This window comes from Jaculus jaculus, chromosome 10 (genome assembly GCF_020740685.1).
Source record: "Jaculus jaculus isolate mJacJac1 chromosome 10, mJacJac1.mat.Y.cur, whole genome shotgun sequence".
In the NCBI taxonomy this organism is placed as follows: Eukaryota; Metazoa; Chordata; class Mammalia; order Rodentia; family Dipodidae; genus Jaculus; species Jaculus jaculus.
Window position 1 is genome coordinate 32786749 of NC_059111.1, and position 15733 is coordinate 32802481.

At 40.0% G+C, this 15733-nt stretch overlaps 1 protein-coding gene and 1 pseudogene across 1 annotated transcript in view; one reads left to right on the forward strand and one right to left on the reverse strand.

Annotated features, from left to right (window-relative positions):
- The window catches only part of Bckdhb (branched chain keto acid dehydrogenase E1 subunit beta), a 196078-nt gene that overhangs the window by 87217 nt on the left and 93128 nt on the right, over nt 1-15733 (reverse strand). The gene's annotated exons all lie outside the window — the stretch shown is intronic.
- LOC105944152 lies at nt 5392-6208 on the forward strand (annotated as a pseudogene).

Below are 15733 nucleotides of genomic sequence, written 5' to 3' on the forward strand. Positions count from 1 at the left end.
ATAGCCATTACAAATAATGACTTGTGTCAGCTTCTATAAGGCTATCCTTTTGATAGAGAAGAAACTAATTCTTTCCATGAGCTGGTAAAAGGCATTATCTGTTACTATTACAGTGGACGTGCACATACACAAAGTACAGAGCAAACAAACTAACCCTGTTCCCCATTTCACCCCAGAACAAAGACAGTTCTGTTCCCTACTTACGTAACAATAAAACAACCAAAAAAATTATGACTTTAGATGTAATTCTTTTAACAGTAATTTTAGCAGAGCTATTTCTTTCTTATAATTGTGTGGAGCCCTTCACAATCTGATTTATGAGCAACCTCTTCTAGAATCTCTACGGGATATTACCTCAAAAGGAAATTTAATTTTATAATGAGTGTTTTTGAAGCCATTCATTGCCTAGTTATTACTTCTATGACACATACACACAGTCATGCTGGTTTATGATTCAAGACACACAAATGCCCACACATGCACACATGCATGCGCATAAATGCACACATGTGCACACACACACACTCTGTCCCTCTCCATTCCTCTCAGTCCACCACTTCCATCTGTCATCAAACACTTCAGCTTTCCCCACATATTAACATTTAACATATGTTTCCCAATACAAAAAGCTAGTAGCGTCTGCTATCTAACTCTTATAGACTGGGTTTACAGAGCAACCACCAGGAACTAGAGCACTTTCTTAGATACTCTGCTCCTAATTAGGGAATACAGCTTCTTATCGTCAAAGCTTATTGAAAAAGAAGGTAAGTGAGCTATTCATTCATTTCTATATAAATTATTTACTGAAATAACCAAATAAACATGCCCTCCATAATTATTGTTCCCCATATCAAGATACATTCAAAGATAAGCCTTAAAATAAACAACAACTTCTGGGCATTGTGGCATATGCCTTTAATCCCAGCACTTGGAAGGCAGAGGTAGAAGGACTGCCGTGAGTTCGAGGCCACCCTGAGACTACATAGTGAATTCCAGGTCAGCCTGAGCTAGAGTGAGATCCTACCTCGAAAAAATAAAAATAAAAAAAAAATAAACAACAACAACAAAATAAAACGGGTATTTGAGCCTGGGGAGATAGCTCATTCCATAAAGTGCTTGTCACAAAGCGTGAGAACCTGAGTTCAATCCCAGAATGCACATAACAATGACAGGTGGTGCTGGGCCTTTGTGATCCCAGCACAGGGAAGTGGAAACAGGTAGACTTCTGGAGCTTAACTGGTGAGCTCCAGCCAATAAAAGACTTTGTCGCCCACTCCATCCCCTCAAAAAAAGAAAAAGAAGCAAACAAAAAAGGTGGGCAGCTAAGGAATGGCATCTGACTGAAATTGTCCTCTTATCCTTCTACACACACACATCTACACACACAAGCATCTACATACTTAAGGACTTTTAAAAAACTTACTCTTAAGCTATTATCAAACAATACCTAAGGTAGCATGTTTATTTAGACATGCATTTAAAATATCCTGTCCACTCTAAGCCTTCCTGTGTCAATTTATACAGGTTCATCTTGCTCCTGCCTCATCAAAGAACAAAGTATGCATGGTACTCTGCACTTCCTAACTGTTCCCATGACTGAGATAGTCCCATTTTTGATTTATACTCAATGACATTGCAGTCTTCATGTTGTTCAAATAAAACATAATCAGCTTCACCCAGGAGTGAGCTGGCTTGCTGCCACCCTCCCCCTGTCCCTACACTTCTAGCTGGGTCTCAGTGCTTGGCCATGCTCACTTGTGCTTTGTCCCTTTGTATGTAGTTTTATCTAATTTTCTAGACTTTTAGAAACTTGATTCTGGTCACACTGCCCAGGTAGTCCATGCTGAGAGGCAGCTCTCAAGTCCCAGTGATCCAAGCCAGAGTCTTTTTCCCTTAATTTATGAGGCATGAAAATCTTTCATGTGATCACAGACATGAGCTGCATGAGTTACTATCTATCACTGTGACCAAAATACCTTTGAAGAAAGCTTGAGGAAGGAAGGGTTTATTTTGGCTAAAGGCTTCAGAGTCTACTCTATCATGGCAGAGCAGCATTGGTGAGTGGAGCAGTTGACAGCCTACCAAACCAAGAATTATTCCCTTTAATTTCTTTCCCTTTAATTCCATCTACCCCTCCCCACCCACAAAATATGGCCACCAATCTTCTGGTTAGACTGTCTCCTCTGGAAATGCCCTCATCAACACATCCACATAAGTGCTTCACCAAGTTACCTGACAATGAAGGCTAATCATCACAACATTTGTCTTCCATCAAGCATTACCCACTGGGGCCCTTGCAGATCTGTGCTACACCTCACTAACTTGGGTCTTTAGAAACTTACACAAAAATCACACTAGACTCTTCCAGTTAGCCTGACATTCCATTGCCAGTGGTCTTTTTATGGACACAGCCCAGGTTCGTGTTTGCCACTGCAATATCCGAGATGTACAGAGGGGCTACTCAGCAACCTCCAGCCTAGTCACAGCCACCACCTTGCCCCCACAATGCCTGCTCATGGAACACACATCCCCTTTTGTGCTTCCTTGTATCTACGAGGAATGGGACCAAGTGTGAGTTAATAATTTTTCTGGGCAACCTGTGAATGTTGTCATCTTACAGGAACGAACCAATGGTGAACACTGAATTGTAAACACAAAACATAGGGGACCTGCCAATCTATGGGTGAGTCATCGACCTCAGACCTGAAAACTAATGAAAAAGATGACAAGGCCAACTTCGAGTTTGGATGTAGGGAAATTGCCAATTGGTAGTACAGTCTAGAGGAAAAAAGTTGAACTAGAGCTAAAGAAGACAGGATGACCAAGATGCTCGCCAATCAATGGAAAAACAGAATTGAATGAGCATGAGTAATTATGAAAACCTGTCTGGGAAAGAGCTGGAGACCTGGCTGTCCTTCCCAGTTCCTGCAGCAGGCCTCCCCAAGTTTATCCATTTCACGCAACAATGTTATACAAATTTTTCCTCAGATAGCTCCAAAGATTCCAGTTCTTAAAACAAACTTGATTAGGCATTAGTCCCCACATGAACTCCAAGTGCCCTCTCAACACTTCCTTTTGTATACACAGTCTTCCTGAACAAGATTTTTTCTGCACTTGTTATTATTTTTCTACATCTACCTCTTCCTCAGGTCACCCGGTCACTGAGGTTGTGGGGCTGCCTCACATGGGCTCCCACTTTAATTCTGATGGAGGCTGCCTTCTGAGGCCTTCACTGTGGCCTCTCCACTTTTAGGAGCCTGTGCTTGGGCAAACTGCCGTTTCCATTACTAATCCAGCCCAACTCCAGATAGCTCAAGATTTAATGATAAATAATGTTCCCCTGGACTAGGAATAGGAAAAGAAAGAGTAATTTGGGAAAAAATTATATTCATCAGAGCAATTAAATCTCTAAGGTATCTGGGAATAAACCTAGCCAAACATGAGCAAGAAGTTTGTAGTGAAATAAAAAAAAATTTTTTTTGAACAATATGAGGTTTAACTAAATGAAGAGAGAGAACATGCATGGAAAGGAAAAATCAACATTGCCAAGATTTCATACTCCCTTAATTATATAGATATTAAATACTCTTCCCATCAAAATTCCATGAAGTTTCCTTTGTGTGTGGTTTTATGTAAAAAAGAGATCTGTCAAGTTAATCTTCAAATTTATGCAGAAAATAAAAAGATTAGAAACAATGAAATATATTTTTGAATAGTAAACCTTTAAGACTGCTGAAAGATATATGAAAGAAATCTTGTGATATGGGAATATTTCAACAAGGCAAAAGACACACAAACCATAACTGAAAAGAATTAATTTGATCATGACAAAATTTAAAACTACTGTGCACCTAAAGATACCAGTAAAAAGAATAAAAACATAAGTCACAGACTAAAAGGATCCTACTAATATATGTAACTCATAAAAGGTTCTCTTCCTGATTTTGAAAAAGTCAACAAATCCATGAGAAATCTTTACTGTTCCCCACTGGAAAATGGGAGCAAAATTACAGAAGCACCTCCCGAATGATTATCTCCTATGACAAGTTGTTCAAACTCATTAACAATGAAGCAGAATGACCCCAGTAATGTCATTTCACACAGTCATATCAGCCCAGCAGGACATCTTACATATGTCCACTAATCATGTAAACGGCACAACCACACTGTACACAATATCGACACTATCTACTAAAGCTGAAAATACAGATAATGTGTGACCTGTCAGTCTCATTCCCAAGAAAATATTTACCAGAGAAAAATATCTTAAATATCCATAAGGAAACATGCACAGAAACATTTCAAGATGCACTGCATGAAATACAGAAGTCTCTACTACATTTTCCTATGACCTGGTGTCAACTCATTTTAATTAGTGGTGGTCCCCGAAGAGCCTGGCATCCCTTGAGGGCAGGAACTACCTTCACTGTGCTTACTACTATATCCTTACGGACCAGCATGGTACCTGAACACAAAAGCCACAACGTATACTTATTAAGCAGATAAATGAATATTCACAGAATGTGCTCAAACTCTAACATTTTTAAAAGATTTTACAATTAGTAAAAAAAAAAAAAAAAAGAAAGAAAGAAAGAAAGAAAAGAAAACACAACAGTATTGTTGGCATATGTACTAACTCCCACTTCACAATTCTCACTTATACAGAACACAGTCAACTCAAAAATATTTCCTGGCTAGGAAAAAAAGATGCCTATTGTCTAGCCAAAAATGTTCTATAATGTTTTTAATCCTGAGTGAACTGACATTGCTCCTACAAAAGTTCCCTCTCTCCCTTCAGGTCTCAATGTGTATACAGCATCAGCTCCAACTCTGGTTGCTCAATTACAAGCAGGAAAAAAAAAAAAAAAGTGTGGAAGAAAAGAAACAGCGTGTGAAAGCAAGGAGACCGTCATGTGTTAGGCCTAACAGTGCAAGGAAGCGACGTGTGAGAGTCCAAAAGAAGTCACAGCATGCAGGGAGATGGAGTTACCCCAAGCATGGAGTCTGCAATGAACCCCTGTGTTTTCAATTTCCACAAAATACTATTTTAACATGTCAAAAACTGATATTCCAGGACTAGGGCGATGGTTTAGTGGTTACGATGCTTGCCTACAAAGCCTGAGAACCCAGGCTGGATTCCACAGTACCCTCGTAAGCCAGATGCACATGATGGCACATGCATCTAGAGTTCTGGCATGCCCATTCTCTCACCCTCCCATCCTACCTCCCCGCCCCAAATAAAAATAAAAGTTAAAAAAACTGATGTTCTATGCAGAGGCCAGTCAGTTGGAGGGAGCTGTGCCAAGGAGCCCCACCATGCTCCCTGCTCGTCCCTGCACCCGTCCGCCTTCAGCATTCACGAAGGAGCTGGGCCAGTGGTGGAGCCGCTGAATGAGAACCAGGGAGAAGGCTAACGAGATCCTCATAAAGGAGTCAAAGTGCACCGTGAGCGTCTGTGGCAATGTGCACCACCAGCTCTACAACCTCAAGGAGCTGTTAAGGGTCGGCGGGAAGGCCCCAGACACGAACTTCCTACTCATAGGAGACTATGTAGACAGGGGCTACTATTCTGTGGAGACCATCTCACCTTGTGGACTTGAAGGTGTGTTATCCAGAGTGTGTTACCATATTGCGAGGAAATCGCAAAAGCTGACAAATTACCCAAGTATATGGCTTTTATGTGTCTTCAAAAGTATGGAAAAGCCAGTGGGAGGAAATACTTTACAGATCTATTATCTTCCATTTACAGCTTTAGTAGATAGACAGATTTTCTGCCTCCATGGAGGACTCTCGCCATCCGTACATACACTGGATCATATAAGAGCTCTGATCATTTACAAAAAGTACTACATGAGAACACCAAATTTCTGATCTGCAATGGTCAGATCCAGATGATCATGGCAAATGGGGGATATCTACCACATGGTGCTGGCTACATATTTGGACAGGATATTTTGGAAACATTTAATCATGCCAATGGTCTCATGCTACTTTCTTGTGCTCACCAGTTCATCATCGATGGATACAATTTGTGTCATGATCAGAATGTGGTTACTATTTTTAGTGCATCCAATTACTGTTATTGTTGTGGGAACCAGGTTACTATCATGGAATTAGATAACACTTCAAAATACTCTTCTTCACTGTGACCCAGCACCTCGTCATAGACAGCCTTGTTACTTGGGAGACCCCAAACTATTTCCTGTAAAGTCCTCCCAGGAACACCTTTCTTTGTATGTGGAGGCAAACCTCATTATACATACATACATACATACATACACACACACATATGTATATATGTAAACATATGTATACATATATACATGTGTGTGTGCGTGTGTGTGTGTGTAGTGTGTGTGTGAGAGGGTCAGTGTAACAGTCTGCCTGCTCTGTTGACTGTAACTGTCTTCTCAACTGTTTAAGCAAAGAAGGTAACTCGCAGCTCCACCTCCTTTTATGCTTGCTTGGAAATGTTAGTTATGGTTTGGAACAGGCATGGATTAACAGAGATGAGTTTATTTTTAAGAATAATTCACAAGCTGACTTTCATATAATTCATTTCCCTTCATTTTGGTGAAATGTATAATTAACTGAAAAAGAGATTTTTCTTGGGAGTATGTTGTCATAGTATTAAGGAGGTTTCCCTTCATTTAAACTAAAGTGCTGTTTTATGTTGACCTGATATTTCTGTTATTTGTCATGATAGTGCTTGCATCCTGTTTGATGTCTGAGCAAATAAACTTTCCCTTAAAAAAAAAAAAAAACACTAATGTTCTAATGACATCAAGTTCAAGGGAGAGATACAGACAGACACAGTGAGAATACAGACACAGGTGCCTGCTAAAAGGAGTGTTAAAGGCAGGGAACCCATAGTCTTTTTAGATAGCTCTACATTGAGATATTAGTTCTGAGTTGGAGAAATGTCCCAGCATTACATGCAATCATGGCTAAGGATTTTTTACTCTTTTTTTTTTAAGTTGGCTTAACTTACTCATTGGGTTTGATGCCATGGTGTATGTCTGCTGGGTGTGAGGCCTTGAGTCTGATTCCTAGCAACATATACATATAAAAAAAAACCTTAATAACAAAGTCACTATTTTAGTAACTGCATAAAGCTCTCTAGTACAGTATAGCAATTTATTCCATTATCTCTCTGTTAATGAATCCAGCCAATCACAACTATAAAGAGGACTGCAAGAACATCAGTTCACAGTAGGCATGGTCTTCTCATACTTTTATTTTCTACTATTATAAAGTAACATTTATCGAGCACATATTTCAAGCCCTTGCTCACACTTCATTTACATCACACAATCAGAAACCATACCATAAGGCAGGCATTAACATTACCCCTTACCTACCTGCAGGACATGGCCTGCAGTATCAACACTACCCCTCCTCTTACCTACACGACACAACCTGCAGTAATAACACTGCTCCCATCCTACCTGTGGGACACAGCCTTCAGTAATAATACTGCCCCTCGCCTACTCACAGCCCTCGGTAATACTACTATTTACACAGCCCTCAGTATTGCTACTACTCTTGTGCCCTTCAGTAATAATACTACCCCTCACCTGCCCACAGGACATGGCCCTCAGTAATAACGCTACTCGTACAGCCCTCAGTAATAATAGTGCTCCTGCGGCCCTTGGTAATAATGCTGCCCCTTGCCTACCCACAGGACACAGCCCTCAGTAATAATACTACCCATACAGCTTTCAGAAATAATACCACTCCTCACTCTACCTGCAGGATGTGGCTTTTAATAACAATGCTACCCCTCACCTACCTGCAGGACGTGGCCCTCAGCAATAATGCTACCCCCATCATACCTTCAGTAATAATGAGCATCTTCTTCAGCAGTTATTGCCCATGTGGTCTCTCTTTTCAGGAGTTATGTTCTTTGCTCTGTTTTTTCCTATGTCAGTTGGAAGATAAAATATTATCTTTTTCTCTGACATACAGGATGTTTCACTGCCATCTTATTTCTTTGCTGGTTGCAACTTAGTCATATGCAAAATTCTACTTTTTTGTAGCAAATAGTTTGAGTTTTTTTCTTGATAACTTTTATGTTTTCAGCTGTGTTTTTAAAAGGTCCTCCAAAACTGGGTTCTTCATTGTTCTATTATTGTGTTTAGTCATATTTACATAAACTAGGAATAATTTCATGGATGATTAAGTAGAAACTAAATGTTTTGTTTATAGACTAATATGTGTTATCATCACCACTTATTAAGTAATCTACCTCCTGAAGTGATTTAAATTAAAATATCCTTTGTCGTGTATAGTGTTAACTATTTCTGAGCTCTGAGTATCCACATCAATTGGCAAAATCAGTCACATCCACTGACCTATACATTCCCTCCCACTGCTTCCACAGTAGTATGACAGGGCTGAGGAATCAGGAGAAAGGCTATAGGTCCACAGAGCTGAAGTGTTTATATCTACCTGTATAGAGAAGCTTGCTAATCCCAAATCCATGCATCACATCCTGTCCACAGGAAGTTTGTTTAATACAACACTAAAATTTAAAACCAGCTCATAGAAAATCATCTGTCTTGGGTGCTTTTGAGCATGTATTCTTTTATGAAAAGTGTTTAATATTCTAGGCAGTTAAAAAATTTAAAAACTCCTTTGAGATTCAAACTGGGGTTCTACTAAACAGTGTTTATGTGATACTACTTCCCCATCCAGGAACACAGTTATATTTATACCTGTTTTCATACCTTCTGTAAGATTTTATTCTTTTCTTCATATGAAAACTATTTTTACTATAAAATTAGCTCTGGAATATTTTTTAATTTAATTTCCATTATAAGTTAAAAACTTGGGTCATTTTTCTATTCCTGGCTATTTATCAGTATTTTTCAAAGCTATAGATTTTATAAATAATCATGATACAGAAACTTCCAGGCTGGAGATATGGCTCAGAGGTTAAAGCCTGATGGCCTGAGTTCAATTCTCTAGTACCCAAGTAAAGCCAGAACAATGAAGTAGAGAGTGCATCTGGAGTTCGTTTTCAGTGACACGAGGTCCTGGTGTGCCCATTCTATCTACCATCTATCTATATGTCTATCTCCCCTTGCAAGTAAATAAATAAAAATTAAAAAGAAACTTCCATTTTAAAAAATGATTATGAGTTGGGCATGGTGGCACATGCCTTTAACCCCAGCACTTGGGAGGTAGAGACAGGAAGATCGCCATGAGTTTGAGGCCACCCTGAGACTACACAGTGAATTCCAGGTCAGACTGAGCTTAGCATGATACCCTACCTAGAAAAGTTTACCAAAAAAAAGATTATGGTGTTTTAAGAAGAGTTCTTGCTATGTTGGCCAGACTGGTCTCTGACTCCAAGGATCAAGGAATCTTTCTGTCACAGCTTCCCAAGTAGCAGGACCACAGGCCAATAGTACCTTGCCCAGCTCAAACTTCCTTTTCTTGTGAAGTTTCCCTGGGTTAGTCAAGTGCACAGTCACATCCTCTGATATACAAATCATGTAATTTTTCCCTTTCCATGTTTATTCCAATTTCTCAATTCTCTAGTCTTTAATCATTAGTTAGATAGTTCCCCAATAATGTTGATTTTTTTAAAAAAAAGTGATGAGGACCACTCAGCAGTTTACTTCCAAGACCTTAATTTCTACATTCACTACTGTCCCTGATACAACCACACCACCCTCACACTGCTCCTCCACCAAGCCAAGCACATCCTACTCAGGCCTAGTACACATGCTATACATGCTGCAGCTCTTCCCCAGTGTTTATTCACAAGGCTTCCGTCTTAACTGGAGTCAAGCAGCTGCTTACAAAGCACCGACTAAGAGCACGCAGTGTGTGCTGGTCAGCAGCTCACATTCAGCCTTACCCCACTGCCTCCCCTTCAGCTGCTCCCGTTTTTAAAAGACTTCACACTTTCCATGGCCTCACCTGAAACGTCAGTACATTTGTTTATTTTCTCTCAAGAGAGAATCTCAGCACCAAAAGTACTAGTCATGCTCTATTCTGCTCGCTACTGTGTCGTCCGTCTCTGAAGAACTTGTTCTAGGGTCTCAGTGAATATCTGTCACAGGAAGAGGCAGAACAAAAGGGACAATTTTAACAAGAATTCCCTCAAGGGATCCTGCTTCGGCAAGATGTCACCTATGGTGGAGTTTTGGTGCTGGGTCCTTGCTGTAGAACTATTAAGCAGATACTAGCTTTCCTTGAAAATGACCAGCCTCCCAAGCACAGCTCTCTTTAACAACCCTGTGACACATGGTGCTCACACATCTTATCTTCAGTGCTAGCTTTTAAACTCCCATCTTGGAGAAAGAACAATGTTCTAGGGCCCTCTGTGAGTGCACAGTGGCCAGAAGCTAAATCAGGAGGTTACTTCAGCTCTCTGCACATGTAACTCAGATCGGTGTGAGAGCAGTGGAAGCACCCACGGCTGGTCAGGACACATACAAAGCGCCCCATCCCAAGCCTCTAGGGAAACATAAAGCCCAGCTCAAAGCACTGTGTGTACTAAGAAAACACTCAAGAGAAGTTTTCCAGCTGCTCTCATGCCAACCCCCAAGTTCCTCCTCCTGGAAATTCTGAACTTGTTTTTCTGGTGACTTGGAACAACCGCAGAGACACTGATTTTAGACTGCCACCTTTCAGGAATCCTCCCAGAATTGGATTTCTTACTATAAGATGTAAATTATAATCTAATATACAAAAATTAGATCAGTTACAGAAGAAAAATATATCAGTTACTAAAAACTCAGAGAAACCACACCTACCTACACACTCTGCTTAAATGTTTTTGTATTCTGGAATCCAAAATTCAATATTGGTTCAAATGGAGTTCACTAAAGTTTTGAGGTTTCATCTGTGGATTTTCTAAGAAATCCCAGGTATCATGCAAACAAATTGTCAATGAGGTATATCCTCACCTAAAAGCAGAGAAAGGGTTTGTAGTTATAAAAGCATGACTGCCTTCTTGGTCCATCTAGCATTTTCACATTTTCCTGTGGGAGGGCACTGTAAATTTATTTCCTACTATTGAATATTACATCTGGCTGGACAAATGTCTTACATACTTTATATATTATATGTTTTTGGAAGGCTATTGCTGTTTGCTCAGAGAGTACCCTAATGTCATTCCGAAAAGCCTAATCACCACATGTGGTGGTTAAAAAAATCCACTGCTCTCTCATCCCTCAATCATGAGAACATTTCTAAGCCCAATTGTGGATTCCTTCTACCGCTCACATGACCCAAACAAAGGAACTACAGGGAGTCCAGGGCATGCTCCAGTAGATAACCGTTCTACCAACAGTAGATGCTGTGCAGTTTCTAAAACCTTCCTACATTAGCCTAGCTCCAGTGTTTCCATACGTACACTGTTGGATCCATTAACACAAGATTGCCTTTAAGGTATTTTATGACTACACAACTAATAATAAATAATAAACTTCAGATTGGAACACAGGTTACTGAAAATCCACAGATCTGCACAGCTCATATATGATAGCTGGAATGTTAAAGAGAGATAACTAGATATTTAAAGACATAATAGATTTCTAAAATACAAAACCTGAGGGTGAATTTATATGAACTAGAACCAAAATACTTTTTGGAGGTGAGCAGAATTTACCCCCTAGCTTTAAAGTATAGCAAAACTAAATTAAAAGGAAATGAAACAATCCTGATATAATTTAAAATTTTGGCTAATTATATCATTTTGTAGGGTCTGCATGAATTAACTAGACCTCCCAAAGGGAGTCTGATGATTCAAGTGATTGAACAAACAACCTTCAGTGTCCTCTGAAGTTTCTTTATGACTGTAATAGAATTTACATGGATAACATAATGACTACATTGCTTTCTCCCAGAAGAGACTGAAATGATTTATACAAATCCAACAAGACTGACATCTTTTATTTAACACAGACCATCTGGAATGCATACTGGATGCATTTGGAGAATTTTCTTTATTTACTTCAGTAATCCAAAAGTCCGCCTACCTAATACAGCACTCTCCCACTTACCTGCATTTTCACTTTCTGGGGTTTCATTTATCTATGGTCAACTAACATTCTTTTTACAGCCTGCCCCAGAGCTCCATGTGCTAATCAGAATCCGCAGCCTAAGTAACAATCTGGGGGCCTACAAAACCAGGATACTATGCTTAATGGGAGCAATTGAAGGAAAGCATATCAGGTAATCCTCAGAGAAGGCCTGGCAGGTGCCTACTCCAGCTGAAAACCTTCCTTGCCCCAATCCAAAGAAGATTCAGTGATCCAAACAAAGTCAATGTCTTCCTGTATATTTCTAGTAAGGAAATTTGGAAGCCAATTGGTAAAATCAAGAATTGGGAACAATTTATGACTCAGCATATACACTTGCTTGTTGAAGGGTCCAATCTACTACGCAGCCAATCTCCCTCACATCCTCATTTTGATTAGTGGGCCAAAGAGGAATGCAAATTGACCTCACTTATGTAGGCCTGCCTTGATAAGAGGATGAAATGTTTTCAAGGAGACCATGCATGCTCTCAGTCAAGATTAATAGTCATGGAAGTTCCAGTGAGCCTCCCTTCCCCAAGGGTGAAGCTATTACAGACCACAGGTTACTTGAGAAATTCTGGTTTTCTAACATCATTCCCTGGATATACAATGTTCTACTGGACTACACATCTCACAGCGGTCACATCTATTAAAAGTACCTGGTAAGAAAATAAAATAGTGCTCAATACTAACACAGTCACTGGACAAGTACCTATCTTAAAAAGACAACACAAAAACTCTTGTTGCAATAATTTGGAAAAATCTTATCACTACATCCCCTCAGATATAGAGTAAGGTCAACATACACTCCAAAAGCTTGATTTTAGGATGAGGCATAAACAACGGCCCCTGTATAAGAATCCCATGGTAAACCTCTGACAGCATCCCTCAAACTTTGGAAAGCATCACACTAGCAAACAGAGAAGGCAAGGAGGGGTAACAGCCCAACCGACCCTAATAACAATACCGAGCAAGTTTAGAGCAATCTAGTTGCACTGCCCAAATGCTGACTTCATATAGAATATGTGAACATAGTGGACTGATATGGAGGGAATTAAAGGTCCTGTCATCCTGTCATATTGACAAAAAAGAGAAATGTTCCTAAATTTTTGTGAAGTAAGTGTTTATTTAATATTTTTATTTATTTGTGTGTGTGTGTATAAGAGAGGGAGGAGAGGGAGGAAGAAAAAGAGAATGAGAACACCAGGACCTATTGCCACTGCAAACAAACTCCAGATTCATGCACCACTATGTGCATCTGGTTTTACATGGGTACTGGGGAATCAAACCTGGGTCCAAAGGCTTTGCAATCAGACACATTTAGCCAATGAACCATCTCCCCAATCCCATGAAATAAATTTTTTGACAAGCAAAGCAGCCTTTCATAGTTTATTAACTGATTATCAGTAAACCAAAATACCCAAATGTCTGTCTAAGAGAAGATTTGCTTAGGGCTACTTAGTCTTGGACACTGTAACCTGTCCTTTATTTTACATAAAAGAGCTGCTAAAAACTAGTAGCCATTTTTAACTTGCTTTTGAAGAATACTACCCTCCTAACTCATTTTCTACTAGTTTACATCTGTAGTATTGCTAACCTTGTGTATCTGCATAATATAGCCAATGACAGGGGACTCCCCATCTTTTCAGGGTATTGCAAACCAGAAATATAAAAAGCACAGATCTCCTTGTATGTCATAAGAGACACTAGGTCTCAGGAGAAACAGTCCTGTAGGTAGTCAACTAGTCAGGTCACATCTACAGAGCCATTTTTAAGTCATTTTGAGTGAAAAGGGTCACTGGATGTTGAGAAGATATTCTAAGAATGGTAAAGAAAGTGAGAATCATGAAGAACTTAGGAACCAGAACACTCAGCTAACAGCTGAAAACAGCAGGACACATTCTGACCCCCCCCCCCCCGGGGATGTCTGAATTCATGGAAGAACTCCAGATGTGGAGGGTATGGATATGCTATGTACACTGTCCTTTCTCCTCCATGTATACCATACACTAGTACATAGCACCTGAGTTTCTGTCTGCCACGTTCTGAGCCTGATACTTCATTTGTATCACCTCAACCCTCATGTGCTTCACAGACATTGTGAAGTAAAGCAAGGGTTTCATGAACATAAGCATGGCTGTGTGACATTGACCCAACTGATCACCGGGACAGCTAATAAGTGACCAAAAGTCAGGTAGCACATATAGCATGAATACCAAGAAAAGTACGACTCTTGTCCTGGGTGGGACAGAGAGGGGCACTAAACAATTTCACCATATTACTCAAGATGATGTGCAATAGAAGATTTACTTATTTCTGTATTTTCCATTTAATATGTGCAGACCATGAGTAAATGAAAGAACAAACAGTGAAAGCAGAGCTACAGATAACAATATGCTGACTGGCTTAGAGGTGGAGGGACAGCAAGGAGACTCCGAGCTATCTTCAAATGTGTGCGGCCAGGTTGTGCAGGAGTGTGTATAACTATAATCTCACAAGAAAGATGGAAGAAAGAGGAATCAATGGGCAATAAAGGCAAATGTCTGCTCACAAAGTAAAACTTTCCAATAACCCAACATCACAACAAAGGAGCTGGTTGCCTCATTTGAAGGGAAGAGTCCAGAAAAAGCCCAAAGACTAAGTATCAGGGAATCACACTGCAGTACAGTGTTGGCTAGAATTCACTGTTTCCTAACAAAATCCCAAGTAAAGCAACAAACCTCTAAGACTCTGTGGTAATACAGTAGCATTATAATTTATGAGGGTACAACACAGAGGAAAGTACCATTCTTATACAGATAATGAAGTGTTATGCAGCCCCAGGCTTGGCGCCTGATTCAAATGTATAAGCCCAGAATAAAGTAGAAACATGATGGGAGAACAAACCCATGTAAGCTCTTTGAACTATTTGAAGGAAAGAGTAAAGGAGTTCCATGATCAGCACACTAAAGGGGATCAGGGACTGCTGAGGCCTGAAAGTAGACAAGAATGGGTTGCCCATGCATCTAACTCCCCACAAGAAAGTCTGGCTTGAACTCTTGGTTGTGAAACCTTTCTTAGCTGCCAAAATGTTTTAGTCACATGGAAACTGAGGTTGTCAGGCTTCCTTAAAATTCCATTCTTCAAAATAAGCCTCTCACCATCCCTAGAGAGACTAATTAAAAACAAAACCCACATTCCCAACCATCTATCCTTTTGCTGAGAAATACTAATGAGAAACTAGACTCACAGATAAAAGGCTATTTAACAGATTAGTCAATCCCTCTCCACCCTCTGGCACCATGAGCCAAGCCCCCCTTCCCCCCGAAGAGTTTAAACACACCAAGAGACATAGAAACATGTCTCCAGTGATTCACACCAGAAGATTAATAGTTCCAGGTCTCAGCACAGGGACTTGTACTACTGTGACTACACATGGTATCTGTCATACCTCAACATCTCAATCGACAAAAAATAAAAGACCAACCTCCCCTTTTATCCCTTCCCACCAGTCCAGCTAAAGAAAGGCTTGGAAAATATTGGAAGGAACTAATGCAAAAATACCTCAAGAGTTATGAATACACCAAGGCTTCAACCAGCTGAAACTCTCAAGCAATTCCATGACTAAAATGACTGGGAAGGGGAACAGCCAAGAGAAAGGGTCATTTTATCAGTTTCCAAAACTGACACAGGGAATTCAAAACTAATAGGAAAAT